At 33.6% G+C, this 18,640-nt stretch overlaps 1 long non-coding RNA gene across 1 annotated transcript; it reads right to left on the reverse strand.

The window, feature by feature from the left end:
• Positions 1 to 3,635: 3,635 nt before the first annotated feature.
• Positions 3,636 to 11,894, reverse strand: LOC136847825 (uncharacterized). The gene is made up of 3 exons (XR_010855855.1): positions 11,766 to 11,894; positions 4,624 to 4,722; positions 3,636 to 3,675 (listed from the first exon to the last, which is right to left on the reverse strand). It is a non-coding gene; the product is annotated as an uncharacterized lncRNA (long non-coding RNA).
• Between the last annotated feature and the right edge of the window lie 6,746 nt (positions 11,895 to 18,640).

Genomic DNA, 18,640 nt, shown 5'->3' on the forward strand with positions numbered 1-18,640 from the left:
CACAATTCTTTATATCAGGACTCCTGACTGTGTTGTGTAAGAAAATTCATTTGATAAAAACTCATCATGAAATTTATTTGTGACTATTTCTACTATACTTTAACAGTGGCTTTTCTGTGAAGCTGACCTTTACTGTAATCATATCTGTGAATATATGAATTTTTGTTGAATAAAAACTTTTTAAACATTGGGTGTTTGGTTCAAGTTTTTACAGGCTACTCTAGCAGAAGCCATTGCTGGCATAAGTCGAGCTAATCTACAAGAACGTTTTTGACAGCACAGTATATTCTACTTACAAGTATTATTTAAAGTACCGGTTCAACTGCAATATTGTTTTAAAGTAATTGTACAATTGCAATATTACACTGAGCTCGCGTTGGTAGGTTTGGGTTAGGTTAGGCTGGGACATAGTACAGAAGTATTATTTTAAAGTAACGGTTCATCTGCAACATTAATTTAAAGTAATGGTACAATTGCAATGTTGCACTGGGCTCATGTTGGTGGGTTTGGGTTAGGTTAGGTAGGGACGCATTATCGAAGCATTATTTTAAAGTAACGGTTCAACTGCAATATTTTAAAGTAAAGGTACAATTGCAATAATTACACTGGGCTCATGTTGGTAGGTTTGTAGGTTAGGTTTATCTTAGGTAGGGACACAGTACCTAGTTGCATTACATCAGATCATTTTAAAGGACATAAAGCAGACTTGGACGCAAACACAAACTAATCCTTTAGTCCGTAAACCATCTAATAACATAATTTACGGAAGGTGCAGAGATGGGACCATCAACCATTAAGAGATACAGAGAAAGAGAAAGGGATGCCAACCAACCTATGCCCACCTAAACAATGCGGCTGAATAACTGTAAAATGACTGCGTGCAGCGTGTAGCTTGCACACATTTTTGTGCATATGAGTGAGCGTGAGAGTTTGCAAGTGTGGCTATAGATTTATGAAAATAAGAACTCTGACTCTGATTTTTAAACTGACATTATAATAATCACTGTTTTAAATACCTTAGATCTAATTCATTTTGAAGTTACTGAATTAACGGTAAAAGAATCAATTATTAATAAAATTATCTAAGGTTCCTGCATTCCTTTTTTTCATATGGTTTAGCACTACAACAATTTTGTTATGCGTAAGCAGCTAAATACTAAAAAAATATTTGTGTTGATGTCTGTGATACCATCAACAATTTAAATCCAAGGTATACACACAAATTTGCATGTTAAAAAGTTTTCCGAGAGAGAGAGAGAGAGAGAGAGAGAGAGAGAGAGAGAGAGAGAGAGAGAGAGAGAGAGAGAGAGAGAGAGAGAGAGATTTAAAATCCCGGTATGAGAACGAAAGCGATCAAGCTCGAACGCTTTCTTCTGTAGAAGGAGAGGTGAATTTTCCCGCCGTTTTCGTTACCAATATATCATGCAGAGCAGTTTCTGCATCATTTCATGCAAAACCGTAACTTTTGATAACTTTGGTTACTGCCACGTCAATTTGCGATGTAATTCAATCGTGGTTTCTGTTTTTGGGTAAGGAGCCTTTAAAAAGTGTGCTGCAATAGAAGGTCACGTTCAGTTTTCGGTTAGTTTCCCATATCAAGCAATAGGCGTAAGAAAATGACATTTAACTCCAATCTAGCACCGAAAATTTTCAATATAATCCAGCCTTACATGAATCCTCCATGGCTATGTCTAGCGTCATCGGTTGTCTTTTCATTTTTCTTAAAGTAAGGACGGTTATAGTACAGCACCCATTACCAAGTAAGACTTGCGTAGTCTCATAGGTCTAGGCTACACCTAACCTACACTTATCTATGGTGATCAGTTATTAGTAGTCTCTCGCTTTAACTAGTCCTACATTTACCCTAGTTAAAAAAATCGTAGACGTAGCCTCAGATTTATGTATAAAAGTGTAGCCAAGGTATGTTTACTTTCCTTCTTAGGCTAACAGGCTACATACAGTTGAACTTTCCACACACAAACTTGCCGAAGCTTAGCCTAGCCAGTCCTTGTTATGGCAGATCTGGCGTATTCGAAGACTGAAAGCCAAAAATGTAGAATGATATACGAGATTAATACAAAATGCTATGACTGCAGGACACGTTTCATTTGCCAGCCTGCCATAGTCCAATGATTACAGACTCGGGGAAGTATTTTACCCTCTAGGCCTACGAAGTTTAAAGAATTCTGCGTTACACAAAGAATATTTTATGATAAGCTCACAACTGAGTGATTTCTAAATCCAACATTACTCAGATTCAACCATGAAATGCTGAAGTATACTCTCAATACGTAACTTACACCAAATATGTTCTTACGTACGAAACTGGTCAACTTCCCACTCCAATAAGCAACACGAAAACAAGTGGCGACTGACGAGTGACGAGCATCATCACCGAAGATTCGCAAATGAAAATCGTAAAGCGAAGATGATCGAGACCTCAACGAGCTGGTGACTAAATCGCTAATACAGTCGATTTGAATTTAATTCAAGGAGACTCGAGACTAATGAATTTTGATCAAATGTGGTGTTTTAATGTGAGAGATTGCTTCGATCTCTCCCCCACCCCCTTGTTCATCCGAAATACCCTTTTAAAATGTGAAGTCAACCAGAACATATTAAAGATGATTTCGTTCACCAGTGTAGGAATTATTCTTCTGAAGTATGTAAGGGAAATGGATTTTCTATTGAGAATAATACCACCAAGTTTTTTTTTTTTTTTGGCGTCCAATTGTCTTTCAGAAATTAATTGTAACAAAATATCTTTACCAAACGGGAAATACTTTCTATCTCTAAACATCTTACTGCTTCATGTTTTGTTCCACCTAGAAAAATATGTTAAAGAATTCCTACCTTCTACTGAAAACACTAAATTTTCTAATTCAGCTCCTACTTATGATTTAATGATGATAATGCAGTGTGACGTACTTCTCGTAATCTGCAGCCATCTCATTAAAATCCCTCAAAAGTATGAGAATGGTGAATATCCTAGAAGTTATTTGAAGGTCTCTAAAGAATATTATTCTGACACAGATTATTATAAAAAAAATTTTTGTTCTATGAGGTTAGTCTACCGAGTCCTGTCTTTTCATCTGTGTTTCAAATAAGCTGAAAGAATTCAGCCTAAGCCTGCTACCCTTCACGATAAGATGACAACTCTCACTTTTTTAACACCTTTTAAGTAATAATGTAAGGCTCATAAGACTTATAAAATAAACATTGTTGTGTGTATCTAGTTTCCTTTGGGTATGCATACCTAGGGACAAAAAAAAAATGCAAATCACCACATAGATTTATTCCTTATACAGAGAACGTTGCTTTTCGCAAAGTTTGGTTTAAAATACCACGGTTGTCCGTTGTGATATTGCGTATTTGAAGTAAATATTTCCACTTGCAGTTATTGGTTTTATGTTCCAGTTTCATAAAATGCTGCTGTTTGTTATGCTCTTTGCTTCCGAAATGTCATGACATGAAATGTTTACTTTTGAAAGGCAACGACTCCCAAAATGAGCGCCAATGCAAGGAGTGGCAGAGCCAAGCGCCAGGAGGCCGAGCCGTTGCAAAAGCTAGAGTTGCAGTGGCATATTTCAGAATTAGGACCTAAGGCGGGTATCTCTTCACATCCATCTTCCGTTCTTATATCAAAGCAGCCATAGATTGATGTCTCTGGGCTTTCTGGAAAACGACGAAGATATACGAAATTAAAAATGGTTTGAGATTTCTTAATGCCTAACAAGATACCCACTATACGAAAAGATTTCTTATGTCATTTTAAGTGATGAATGATTAAGCAACATTGCTACAATGACGCAGTTCCTTGGAACTAAGTAATTCTTGTCTTCGCATATTTTTTTTATATATATTTGAATCCGCTTAAAGTGAAGCGTAAAGAAGCACAGGAGCTATGAGATCATTGTGGTTATTTATATCCAGTAAAAGTGAACTAAATATTCTACACACACACACACATGTGTTTATATATATATATATATATATATATATATATATATATATATATATATATATATATATATATTATATATATATATATATACACATACATACAGTGTATATGTATATATATATATATATATATATATATATATATATGTATATATATACACATACATACAGTGTATATGTATATATAAATACTGCATATATAAGTCATTTATTGTTGATATATAGGAGGAAGACCAGATTGGAAGATATGCTATAGAGAGGACGAGGAAGACCAAGAAAGAGACTGGGAGACTGCGTGAGGGAGAACATGAGAGAGAACGGACTTGGCGAAGCAAAAGTGCACCACAGAAGTGGATGGAAGCGGCTCATCCAAAACGGCGACCCCGTATAGAACGGGACTAAGCCGAGAAGAAGAAGATTGTTGATATATGGTATAATAAAAGTCCAGTATTAGCATATATATATATATATATATATATATATATATATATATATATATATATATATATATATATATATATATATATATACGAGAGCGAGAAAAATACAAGTGAGGAATAAATAGGTCACAAATAAATAATGAAAAGGTCATAAGTTTAGTAACTGCACGAAAAATGGAGGGAATACAACACTTAATTAATGAAGTAGAAGACAACTTACTTAATTTGTTATAAATCTTGACGCAGGTCCCGATGCATGAAACAGTGTTGGTTACATTGTCTGGATTACCAGTTCCCAGGTAGCATCGAATTGAGACGGCTGCAGGATAGAAAAAAGTAAAGCATTATTTTTATTATTATTATTATTATTATTATTATTATTATTATTATTATTATTATTATTATAAGGAAAAAACTGCTCTGAAGTCTTTTTTATTATTATTATTATTATATTATTATTATTATTATTATTATTATTATTATTATTATTATTATTGCAAAATCTTCTTCACAACCCGTGAATATGTTTATAAAATAAAGGTCCACATTTATGTAAAAGTATCGTATTTATAAATGATAAAATAAATTTCCAGGAGTTGAGGAGCCTGCTCAGTCCTTCTTCAGCTAGAAATGACAGTCTTGGTTATGAGAACTTAAAAACAAACTTTAAAAACAAGGGTAAACAAGACGCATTCTTTACAAAAAATGATGATCATTAGGTAATTCCCTCGTTCTCGATCTCCAAACAAGCCAACCGTCGCGATCTCCTCAGGTGACTGCCTCCACGGTTGTTTACAGCCTCCTCTCTTCTCAAACCAGCATAGGCGCCTGCACCGGAGTCAGCTGTTTGCAACTCCGTTACCTGGGCGGGAGAGGCAGAGATAGCGGCAGTATCAGGGGTGACTTGTGGTATACAAGGGTTTCTATAATTAAAATTTTTGATATAAGTAGAACAAATAAGTCTGTTGATAAAGCTATCTTCTGTTGTAAACGACTTATTACCTTCCATCGAGTTCCCCATGTTGATGACGGCCCCCTCGACTAATCTTCTCTCATTGACATTATGGTTCTTGTAAAGCAATTTAGACCCTTCCCAGTTGATTCTGTGGTCGCATTCCCAGCTATGTCTGACTAGCACGTTATTGTTGGACATTGATTGATATGCCCTTTGATGTTCATTAATGCGAATTTGCATACTCCTACCAGATTCCCCGTAATAATTAAGATTACAACCCCCAAGGTATTTCATACACCCCTACGTCTATCTTCATTTCTTCTTCAGTTTTGTTCCGAACCAGTCTTTTCCTAATTGTGTTCTCGTATTTGAATACTAAGTTTACATTGTCGTCAGAATATTTACTAATGAGGGTTTGTGTGCTCAAGAAATTAGGGTGGAAAAGGCAATGAAAGGAATTGCATCTTTTCATCTCTTTACGTGGACGTGGATTGTATATTTGCTTTTTAGCCCTACAAAACGCTTTTTCAATGAAATGTGCTGGGTAGCATAGTTTCGTAAATGTCTGTCTTATATGTTCCAGTTCAGTATCTAAAAGGTGGGGTCACAAAACTGTATGCTCTAATTACAAAATTCATGATAATATTACTTTTTACTTGTTGGCTGTGAAAGGAATAAAAATGTATGTAATTCTCTGAATTAGTCGGCTTTCTAAAGACAGTAAAATTAAACCTTTTGTCCAAGGATCATGCAACACTAAAACATCAAGAAACGCTATCTGATGGTCAATTTCCTGTTCTACTGTGAACTGTATTGAAGGAACAATGCTATTGACATAGTTAAAAACTCGTTAAACTGTTCTTCAGTGCCTCGAAAATATTATGAAAATATCGTCTACATACCTAAACCATAGCACAGGTTTTACATTCGGGGGACAGTTATCTAATATCTCAGTTTCAATAAATTCCATGCACAGATTTGCTAATATCGGTGACAAAGGCGAACCCATTGCTACTCCAAACTTCTGTTTATATCCTTCCCCATTAAATGAAAAAACTGTCGTAGTTACACAAAAGTCTAATTAGTTCTAAAAAAACTATCTATTTCTATTGGCAACACACCAAAATTCCCTGATTGTGCTTTTCTTTCAATTTGGACAATACAAATTCTAACGGAACATTTGTAAATAAGGCGGTTACGTCTAAGCTCATCATCTTTCCTTCAACACTACCAATCTTTTTTAACCTATCTTTAAAGTCTAGTGAATGTAACAGGTGTGCATTTGAGAAAACTCCTAAGTATGGGCTGAGTTGGCTAGCCAGCCATTCAGCTAGTACGGACTGTGTATGAGTTGCAAGTTGAGATTATTGGACGGGTGGACAACCCTCTTTATGAGCCTTTGGAATACCATAGAAATACGGAAGGGATGGCATTTTACTAGAAATTTTACTCAAAATCAAACTTCTTTCTTCTTTATTATTTAGAGTACTTGCTATTTTTCTAACCTGTCTATTAAATTCTATCTGAACGGCAGTGACAGACGGCAACTTTGTAATTTAGTATATGTGTTCACATCTCCAAGTACTATAACCTTAATATAATTGCCATGTTCATAATCACTACAGATTCAGCCTCAAAGCCATCAATAGTTTGTTTTTTCGTTGTTCAATCATGTTATTCTATGTCTGGAAGGTAAAATTTTACCTTCCAGACATATAGTGGATAGCATTTGAGCAGTTTGAAGCGAAAAACAAAAATATTAGAGTGATGAAAGCAGACAAGGGCGGATCTGTAGTGGTTGGGTGGACGCAACAGATTATAATTTAAAGGTTTATAGATTACTTGGAGATGTGAACACATATACTAAATTACCAAAGTTGCTGTCTGTCACTGCCGTTCAGATAGAATTTAATAGACAGGTTAGAAAAATAGCAAGTACTCTAAATAATAAAGAAGAAAGAAGTTTGATTTTGAGTAAAATTTCTAGTAAAATGCCATCCCTTCCGTATTTCTATGGTATTCCAAAGGCTCATAAAGAGGGTTGTCCACCTGTCCAATAGTCTCAACTTGCAACTCGCCACAGTCCGTACTAGCTGAATGGCTGGCTAGCCAACTCAGCCCATACTTAGAGTTTTCTCAAATGCACACCTGTTACATTACTAGACTTTTAAAGATAGGTTAAAAAGATTGGTAGTGTTGAAGGAAAGATGATGAGCTTAGACGTAACTGCCTTTTATTTACAAATGTTCCGTTAGAATTTGTATTGTCCAAATTGGAAAGAAAAGCACAATCAGGGAATTTTGGTGTTGCCAATAGAAATAGATAGTTTTTTAGAACTAATTAGACTTTGTGTAACTACGACAGTTTTTTCATTTAATGGGAAGGATATAAACAGAAGTTTGGAGTAGCAATGGGTTCAAGCCTTTGTCACTGATATTAGCAAATGTGCATGGAATTTATTGAAACTGAGATATTAGATAACTGTCCCCTGAATGTAAAACCTGTGCTATGGTTTAGGTATGTAGACGATATTTTCATAATATTTCGAGGCACTGAAGAACAGTTTAACGAGTTTTTTAACTATGTCAATAGCATTGTTCCTTCAATACAGTTCAGTAGAACAGGAAATTGACCATCAGATAGCGTTTCTTGATGTTTTAGTGTTGCATGATCCTTGGACAAAAAGGTTTAATTTTACTGTCTTTAGAAAGCTGACTAATTCAGAGAATTACATACATTTTTATTCCTTTCACAGCCAACAAGTAAAAAGTAATATTATCATGAATTTTGTAATTAGAGCATACAGACTTTGTGATTTCCAATTTTTAGATACTGAACTGGAACATATAAGACAGACATTTACGAAACTATGCTACCCAGCACATTTCATTGAAAAAGCGTTTTGTAGGCTAAAAGCAAATATACAATCCACGTCCACGTAAAGAGACGAAAAAGATGCAATTCCTTTCATTGCCTTTCCACCCTAATTTCTTGAGCACACAAACCCTCATTAGTAAATATTCTGACGACAATGTAAACTTAGTATTCAAATACGAGAACACAATTAGGAAAAGACTGGTTCGGGAACAAAACTGAAGAAGAAATGAAGATAGACGTAGGGGTGTATGAAATACCTTGCGGGGTTGTAATCTTAATTATTACGGGGAATCTGTAGGAGTATGCAAATTCGCATTAATGAACATCAAAGGGCATATCAATCAATGTCCAACAATAACGTGCTAGTCAGACATAGCTGGGAATGCGACCACAGAATCAACTGGGAAGGGTCTAAATTGCTTTACAAGAACCATAATGTCAATGAGAGAAGATTAGTCGAGGCCGTCATCAACATGGGGAACTCGATGAAGGTATAAGTCGTTTACAACAGAAGATAGCTTTATCAACAGACTTATTTTGTTCTACTTATATCAAAAATTTTAATTATAGAAACCCTTGTATACCACAAGTCACCCCTGATACTGCCGCTATCTCTGCTCTCCCGCCCAGGTAACGGAGTTGCAAACAGCTGACTCCGGTGCAGGCGCCTATGCTGGTTTGAGAAAGAGGAGGCTGTAAACAACCGTGGAGGCAGTCACCTGAGGAGATCGCGATTGTTGGCTTGTTTGGAGATCGAGAACGAGGGAATTACCTAATGATCATCATTTTTTGTAAAGAATGCGTCTTGTTTACCCTTGTTTTGTTTTTAAAGTTTGTTTTTAAGTTCTCATAACCAAGACTGTCATTTCTAGCTGAAGAAGGGGAGCTGAGCAGGCTCTCGAAAGCTCCTGAATTTATTTTATCATTTGTAAATACATTACTTTACATAAATGGATTTTTATTTATTATTATTATTATTATTATTATTATTATTATTATTATTATTATTATTATTATTATTATTATTATTATTATTATTATAGGAAGAGAAACTGCTCTGAAGTCTAGTCAGTGGCTAGAGCCAAATTAGACATTTTATGTCAATAACTGCTCAGTATTATTTATCATTTCCATTCCGGTTGCATTATTCTAACAGAATTGGCAGAGCGCTTCTAGGACAAGTCAGATCTATAACAACACGTAATTTAGCAAGATATTAAAGGAGGACGATGTTTTTTTATGCTGACCAGGTTTATCATGCACTCTCTAAGAGACAGTCTGCCGTAAAAAGATTTAATAATAATAATAATAATAATAATAATAATAATAATAATAATAATAATAAAAATAATAATAATGCTTTTCCAATGGGTTATTCAAAATAGGTCATTTGTTTGGTAAATGGTAGTATGTATATATATATATATATATATATATATATATATATATATATATATATATATATATATATACATATATATACATATATATATATATGTATTATCTATATAATATATATGTATGTATATATAAATAAATATATATATATGTATATATAATTTATAATACATATATATATATATATATATATATATATATATATATATATATATATATATTCAATTTCAGTTTGATTGCACGAACGTAGGTTCCTGAAGTATTTTCCTGGAAAAGAATTTTATACAGAAAAATACCTTAACTCAGAATTACTGTTGTGTGGGGTCATTGTTAACTGTGACTGAGCATTGAGTATATGATCCCAATAGGAGCCAGTGCTGCCAGTGCACCTTAAGTAGTGTACTGTAGGCATTAACAAAGGGTGTTTGTAGCGTCCCTTCGACCAATAGCTGCATCTGCTTTTTAGCCTCTAAGTTTACCTCCATTCTCTCTTCCTTTCTTCAGGCTTGCTGTCCAACACCTCTAACTGCTACTTCTTAGTGCAGATTAACCTTTAGAAACTTCTACTCCAGTGCCTTTGTTTTCTGGATTTTTTTAAATCTCGCTGTGCAACCACTGCAATCCCTCTTTTCACTGTTTTAGTGCTGAATGGCCGATACCCACCCCCCAGGAACTTCGCTTGCCTGCCTAAATTTCATAAATCATAAATCATCATCTTATGTAAATCAATAACGATTCCTACATAGCTTTTGCAACTTAAAATAGAGGTGTTGGACAGCAAGTCTGAAGGCAGGGAAAGGGAATGAAGAAAAAGTTCAAGGCTTAAAAGTGGATGCTGAAAACATCCTTTAGTAATGCCTACAGTCCACCATGTGGGTTAAAGTATTTATTCGAAGAGTCTATTATTATTATTATTATTATTATTATTATTATTATTATTATTATTATTATTATTATTATTATTATTAGTGGAGAAACAACTAGTAAAATATATGGGTACATATATTTAAAAATAAATCTCTACTGAGAGCTTTCAGGAATCTGTTCGAACAGATTCTCTAAAGCTCTCGGCAGGGATTTATTTTTAAGTATATGTACCCATACATGACTGTGGATATGTTTCTCTTTTTCAAGATGAGTCTTACTACTATGAGTATTTTTTAAATTATTGTTATTGTTTAAAAGATCAGACCAATTCATTCGGAACAAGCCACAGTGACCACTGAGTTGAAATTCAAGGTCCCAAAGAACATGGAGTTCGTTTGAAAGAAGTAACAGAAGGGAACGGGTAGTACAAAAGAGGATATCAGTTGTTAGAAAATAAAAAAAAATAATTAACAAATAAATAAATAGTTAAAAACAAGAAAGTTACTAAATACAAAGAGAGTTGCTTCAAGGCAGTAATGCGCTGCATCTTCGCCCGAACTTTTGAAGTTCCAGCAGCACAAGTCCCCAGGGAGACTGTTCCACAGTACATTCATTCAGATCTAATTCTTAATCTAATACTGCAATAAGTTCGCTGGAAAGACAAATGGGTGTGAATGGCTAACGAACTGGAACTTACCTTTCTGAGCCAGTGCGATGATCGTGAGAGCTATGACAGCACATTTCATCTTGGAAATGTTACCCTGCCGAGAAGAGATTGTTATTAATTCTCATGCCTCTCTCCCACTCACTGTCTGTCTGTCTGTCTATCTATCTATCTATCTATCTATCTATCTATCTATGAATATATATATATATATATATATATATATATATATATATATGTGTGTGTATATATATATATATATATATATATATATATATATATATATATATATATATATATATCTATATCTCCATCTTTAAATATATATATATATATATATATATATATATATATATATATATATATATGCATATTTATATATATGTTTGTATATATATACATATATTTATATATTTTTATGTATAAAGTATGCACACACACACATAAATATATATATATATATATATATATATATATATATATATATATATATATATATATATATATATATATATATATATATATATACTGTATATATACATATATATATTTGTGAGCGTGTATACATACACAAAACACAACAGCAAGAAAAAATACACACCTTAAACACCAGGTACTTTCGTAACCATACGAAGAACTGTCGGGAATCAACTCGCGGAGTGGCAGACCAAAAAGCTCAGCCCTCAAACTCTGCAACTACACTAATCAGAGAAGACTTTCTAAAGGGCATCTGTCTACTTGTGTCCACAGACGCGACCCGTCAAAGGCCCCGGATGCATATCCTGTACATGTTACGTCAACGGAAACTAGCGTGGTCTCCTATGTTGTGAAATTGCGTGTGTGTGTGTGTGTGTGTGTGTGTGTGTGTGTATGGTTTTGCGTTCGGGGTCATGGTTGGATTTCTAGCTAAGTAGGTCACTTTTGGGAAGGAAACATGAGGTTCTAATGCAAAGGTTGACGTTAATTTGAGTCTGCAGCTTTTTTTTTTAATATAAAACTTGTAATACAGTTTGTGTGCTTGTGTGGACCATAGATAAAGTTTTGTGAAGTAGAAGCACTTAAAAAAACAGGTAATTATTCTCAAAAGAGAGCATAGCCATCTCCACCAATGCCATTCATCGACTATACGTGAGCCGTAGACATGTGCCCTCTTACCAGCCACAAACTTTGACTCATCTCGTTTTCTAGCCCAGGCCCAAAGATTTGAGCAAAGGAGGAAGCGATAGCCCTAGCTGCTTCTTAAGAGAAGGAAGGTTGAACATGCATGCAATACTGTAGTTTCATACAGCACTTTTTCTTTGACATTATATATATATATATATATATATATATATATATATATATATATATATATATATATATATATATATATATATATATATATATATATATATATATATTTATTTATTTGTTTGTTATTAAATATATATATGTTCGTGTGTGTGTGTGTACAAGAAAAGGATATACTGTTCCTTTGCGCATGTGTAATAATTTCATTGACTGAGTAGTACATTCAAGAGAGAGAGAGAGAGGGGGGGGGAGAGAGAGAGTGAGAGAGGGAGAGAGAGAGAGAAATCTAACATAACTCCTTGAGCAAAACATAGCGAATTCTGAACTCCATTTTCCCGCAGCGAAAAAAAAAACAAAGTAACCAGCAACCACCAGTTTAAAGACTGATTGACACTGTAAGTGACCTGGCGTCACAGCCACCGGGGTCACGTATGCAAATCAGCCCCGAAGACACGTGTTCAAAGGTATCGGTCTTCGTATCTGCTCAGCCAACCGCAATGGGGGGCGTTGCATTGCTGTTGCAGAGTCGTTGTTTCCCTTTGAAGTGTTGCAAGCATATTCGTCACTTCCATCGCAGCTCGCTGGTGGCGGCAGTTTTCCTCGTTGGCTGGGCTCTGAAACGTAAACAAGATGTAAGTTAATAATAATAATAATAATAATAATAATAATAATAATAATAATAATAATAATAATAATAATAATAATAATGCTAAGAAAGCAAATCTTCACAATCCCGTGAATATGTTTATAAAATACAAAATCCATATTTATGTAAAGTAATGTATTTACAAATGATAAAATAAATTCCAGGACTTTGAGAGCCTGCTCAGCTCCCTTCTTCAGCTAGAAATGACAGTCTTGGTTATGAGGACTTAAAACAAACTTTAAAAAGGGTAAACAAGACGCATTTTTACAAAAATGATGATCATTAGGTAATTCCCTCGTTCTCGATCTCCAACAAGCCAACCGTCGCGATCTCCTCAGGTGACGGCCTCCACGGTTGTTTACAGCCTCCTCTCTTCTCAAACCAGCATAGGCGCCTGCACCGGAGTCAGCTGTTTGTAACTCCGTTACCTGGGCGGAGAGGCAGAGATGGCGGCAGTATCAGGGGTGACTTGTGGTATACAAGGATTTCTATAATTAAAATTTTTGATATAAGTAGAACAAATAAGTCTGTTGATAAAGCTATCTTCTGTTGTAAACGACTTATTACCTTCCATCGAGTTCCCCATGTTGATGACGGCCCCTCGACTAATCTTCTCTCATTGACATTATGGTTCTTGTAAAGCAATTTAGACCCTTCCCAGTTGATTCTGTGGTCGCATTCCCAGCTATGTCTGACTAGCACGTTATTGTTGGACATTGATTGATATGCCCTTTGATGTTCGCGAATTTGCATACTCCTACCAGATTCCCTGTAATAATTAAGATTACAACCCCTGCAAGGTATTTCATACACCCCTACGTCTATCTTCATTTCTTCTTCAGTTTTGTTCCGAACCAGTCTTTCCTAATTGTGTTCTCGTATTTGAATACTAAGTTTACATTGTCGTCAGAATATTTACTAATGAGGGTTTGTGTGCTCAAGAAATTAGGTGGAAAGGCAATGAAAAAGAATTGCATCTTTTCGTCTCTTTACGTGGACGTGGATTGTATATTTGCTTTTAGCCCTACAAAACGCTTTTTCAATGAAATGTGCTGGGTAGCATAGTTTCGTAAATGTCTGTCTTATATGTTCCAGTTCAGTATCTAAAAGGTGGGGGTCACAAAGTCTGTATGCTCTAATTACAAAATTCATGATAATATTACTTTTTACTTGTTGGCTGTGAAAGGAATAAAAATGTATGTAATTCTCTGAATTAGTCGGCTTTCTAAAGACAGTAAAGAACTCGATGGAAGGTAATAAGTCGTTTACAACAGAAGATAGCTTTATCAACAGACTTATTTGTTCTACTTATATCAAAAATTTTAATTATAGAAATCCTTGTATACCACAAGTCACCCCTGATACTGCCGCCATCTCTGCCTCTCCTGCCCAGGTAACGGAGTTACAAACAGCTGACTCGGTGCAGGCGCCTATGCTGGTTTGAGAAGAGAGGAGGCTGTAAACAACCGTGGAGGCCGTCACCTGAGGAGATCGCGACGGTTGGCTTGTTTGGAGATCGAGAACGAGGGAATTACCTAATGATCATCATTTTTTGTAAAGAATGCGTCTTGTTTACCCTTTTTAAAGTTTGTTTTTAAGTCCTCATAACCAAGACTGTCATTTCTAGCTGAAGAAGGGAGCTGAGCAGGCTCTCGAAAGCTCCTGGAATTTATTTTATCATTTGTAAATACATTACTTTACATAAATGTGGATTTTGTATTTTATAATGCTAAGAAATTCATAGTGTCGTGAAAAGCTGTTGTATGATAAAAATCCACGATTATATGAATAAATTAAATTATTTCAAAAGAGAAATAGTATAATTTATATATTTATATAATTGCGGATTTTTAGCATATAATAATAATAATAATAATAATAATAATAATAATAATAATAATAATAATAATAATAATAATAATAATAGTATAATAATAATAATAAACAGGTACCTGCGGATCAAAAGGTAAATCCAGTTTAAATAAAATCGTACAACTTATTCACATATCTATTAACTTTTAGTCTGTACGTATCTGTTTCCTAGTGCTTATTATTATTATTATTATTATTATTATTATTATTATTAGAGGAAGATGTATTTGGCCGAGCCGGGTGGAGGAAAGCTGTCAAAAACATCGACCTCACACAGAAGCGGGAAAAGATGCAGAGAAAGAAGATTATTATTATTATTATTATTATTATTGTATTATTATTATTATTATTATTATTATTATTATTATTATTATAAGACTGACACTTGAGTCAATATAAGTAATATTGAGGCATCTTTGGAAAAACTGAAATTATTCAAATCTTACATATACCGTGACTATTGTGACGGTCAATCAAGCATTCTGTCCGATAATGCTGTTTTTATGACAGTTCAACTTTCCTTTCAACAGGCCAGTCCCTTCTGCAGTGAAATTAACTGCCATGCTGTTGGTAACACTCTCACTGTTGCAGACAGGTGGGTTTTATTTTTTCTCTTACTCATATTTACTGTATGTTGCTAGAATGGAATATAGTTTGCCACAATTAATTTCACCTTGAATATTGATTATATCACTGCAACTTCACTTTCCGTGTAATTAAGTATGCAAACAAAATTAACGGCTAAATTAAATAATAGTTCTTCTCTATCAGGAAGTTTTTCAACTAATATAACACTGGTAGCATTATATATATATATATATATATATATATATATATATATATATATATATATATATATATATATATATATATTATAAATATATACAAATAATGCATGTATACATATATATTATATATATGTATAAAATCAAATACGCCTCTGGCAGAAAGTGACTGGTAGATTATGTGTGTATATATATATATATATATATATATATATATATATATATATATATATATATATATATATATATATAGAATCTATGAATCACTATATATATATATATATATATATATATATATATATATATATATATATATAGATATATATATATAACCAAAGACAAATTTCCAATAAGATTTTCGTTTTCATAAAATTCTGAAAGACGAGATGTTTGGAAGGCTCCCATTACTGTCAGACTTAAAAATTAAAAACAAAAAATTGCTTGACTCTGTTTGACAGGACTCTGCTTGAAGTGTTACGTGGGAGTCCCAGGAAAGACAACGGAGGCGTCCTGTGACGGGGGATCCTGTGCGAAGATTTATATTGAAGCCAGTCGTAAGTACAGCAAATAAAGTCCAGTAAAGAAGAAATGATTGGTAAACAGATTGTTATGCTTAAAAAAGAAGCTGTTAAACTATATCATGCAAATGTAGGCGTCATAATGTCACTGACGTGTTTTGTAGTGAGATATCGAATCAGTTATCGTAATATCTGCTGGTAGCTTGCATTTGTTTATATACAAACATTCACTACACACACACATATATATTATATATATATATATATATATATATATATATATATATATATATATATATATATATATATATATATATTATATATTTACTGTATTATAATATATATATTTATATATAACATATATGTAGAAGAAATGGGCTACACATACAGTATGTGTAATTTGATCACGGAATAGTCCCAGCGGAAAGTCAGACGCGAACCCATTCAAAGCAATCTCCCCTTTTCATTCCAGAGACTGAGGCTGAAATTACTTATCAGTGCGAACCGACCCACCAAGACGAAGGTTGTAACTCTGAAATCGGAGACGTCACCGTGGAAACCTGCTACTGCAACACTGACCTCTGCAACGGCTGCGGTGACTTCAGCCTAGGCCTACCTCTTCTCTTGGTGCCGCTACTGGCTAAGGTGTTGGTGGAAGCTTGAGGCTTTCTTCAGCTCCATAGTACTCTTCGTGAAGCCTTTGGGGCCAACTGGATCCAAGCGTCTCCACAACCACTCTTCAATATCATTTGTCTGAGATATTTATGCCAACAAAAACGATGGTAATTTTAGTGAGTTTTCTAGTGATTGTTCTGATCTAGTAAGTAAACGCATTTATATTTGTACTGAATTATACTTTCAGTGAATGGAACGTTCTCACTAAATTACTATATCTGATTGCCTAAGTTTTTCAATATTTTGTTTAGCAATTTCAATGAATATGATCATTACAATAAAGACCTAATCACCTTTACAAAATGCGCTTCTTTTTATTGCCACACCTTTTAGTTACAAGAATATTCTTACCAAAGACAACAAAATGCAAAATAAAATGAATAAATAAAGACTAAAGAAAACTAATGAAAAAGTATTTTGAATTTAGAGAAAGACCTATACTCTACCGAATAGAGAATGTGTAGGAAGTCTGTCGAATACCATGATCAAGTTAACAGAATACCTGGATAATTATACATGTACTATATATATATATATATATATATATATATATATATATATATATATATATATACATGTATATAATCCTGTCTGATTCTCTATAGATTGCTAGTGCTTCTCTATAGCTGAAAGATTTTGTCTGTAGAATTGTTGGTCTAGGGAACAATGTGATATGCCCCAGTGGTGAATACCACAAAATCATCAGACATCGCCATTAAGTTACGGAGAGCCGCCCAGAGGCATTTGGGAAATTCCATTCATAAACACACACACATTATATATATATATATATATATATATATATATGTGTATATATATATATATATATATATATATATATATAGTTATTTATATATACATATATATATATGTGTGTGTGTGTGTGTGTGCGTGTGTGTATGTATGGAAATGATGAACACATGAGCACGACGTGTCAGAAAAAGAGTTATATATACAGTATAAGTATCGTCCTACACCATTACATTTCGCTTAACACTGACTGCAAAAAAAACAGAAAATTTATATTACTGAAAGAAACTGGGGTCGGGATTTGTTCCGCCGATGATCAGAGCTAAGTATTATAACTGTAATGATTTGCGCTTGAGGATCTTAATCAGAATAACATTACGGAAAACAATTTTCTTTTTCCGCTGTGAGTGTCCTTAGATATATCTTCAGAAAGTAAAATATGTGTGATACATCCTATAGAAAATAAAAGCGGATTAAGGCATTTAAATTTTTACCTGTTAATTTAGTGTCAACTCATGTTATACAGGTATTACTATAGTCACTAGCGGATCCAGGGGGGTGGCACCTGGGCACTTGGGCCCCCCCCCCATGAAAAATAATGATAAAATAATATTGAAGATTTAGATAATAATGATAATATTAATAAGAAATATAAAAATGGGAAAAAATAAAAAATCGATTAAGGAGATTATATATATATATATATATATATATATATATATATATATATATATATATACACACATATATATACACATACCTGTATATATATATATATATATATATATATATATATATATATATATATATATATATATATATATATAACATATACATAAAACATGAAAATTGGTGCCACCCTGGAAAATTTTCTGGACCTGCGAGTGACTATAGGAAGAATACAGGTTGTTTTTATTCAGTAAATCGATAATATATTACC

The sequence above is a fragment of the Macrobrachium rosenbergii genome, chromosome 17, assembly GCF_040412425.1.
Source record: "Macrobrachium rosenbergii isolate ZJJX-2024 chromosome 17, ASM4041242v1, whole genome shotgun sequence".
Lineage (NCBI taxonomy): Eukaryota > Metazoa > Arthropoda > Malacostraca > Decapoda > Palaemonidae > Macrobrachium > Macrobrachium rosenbergii.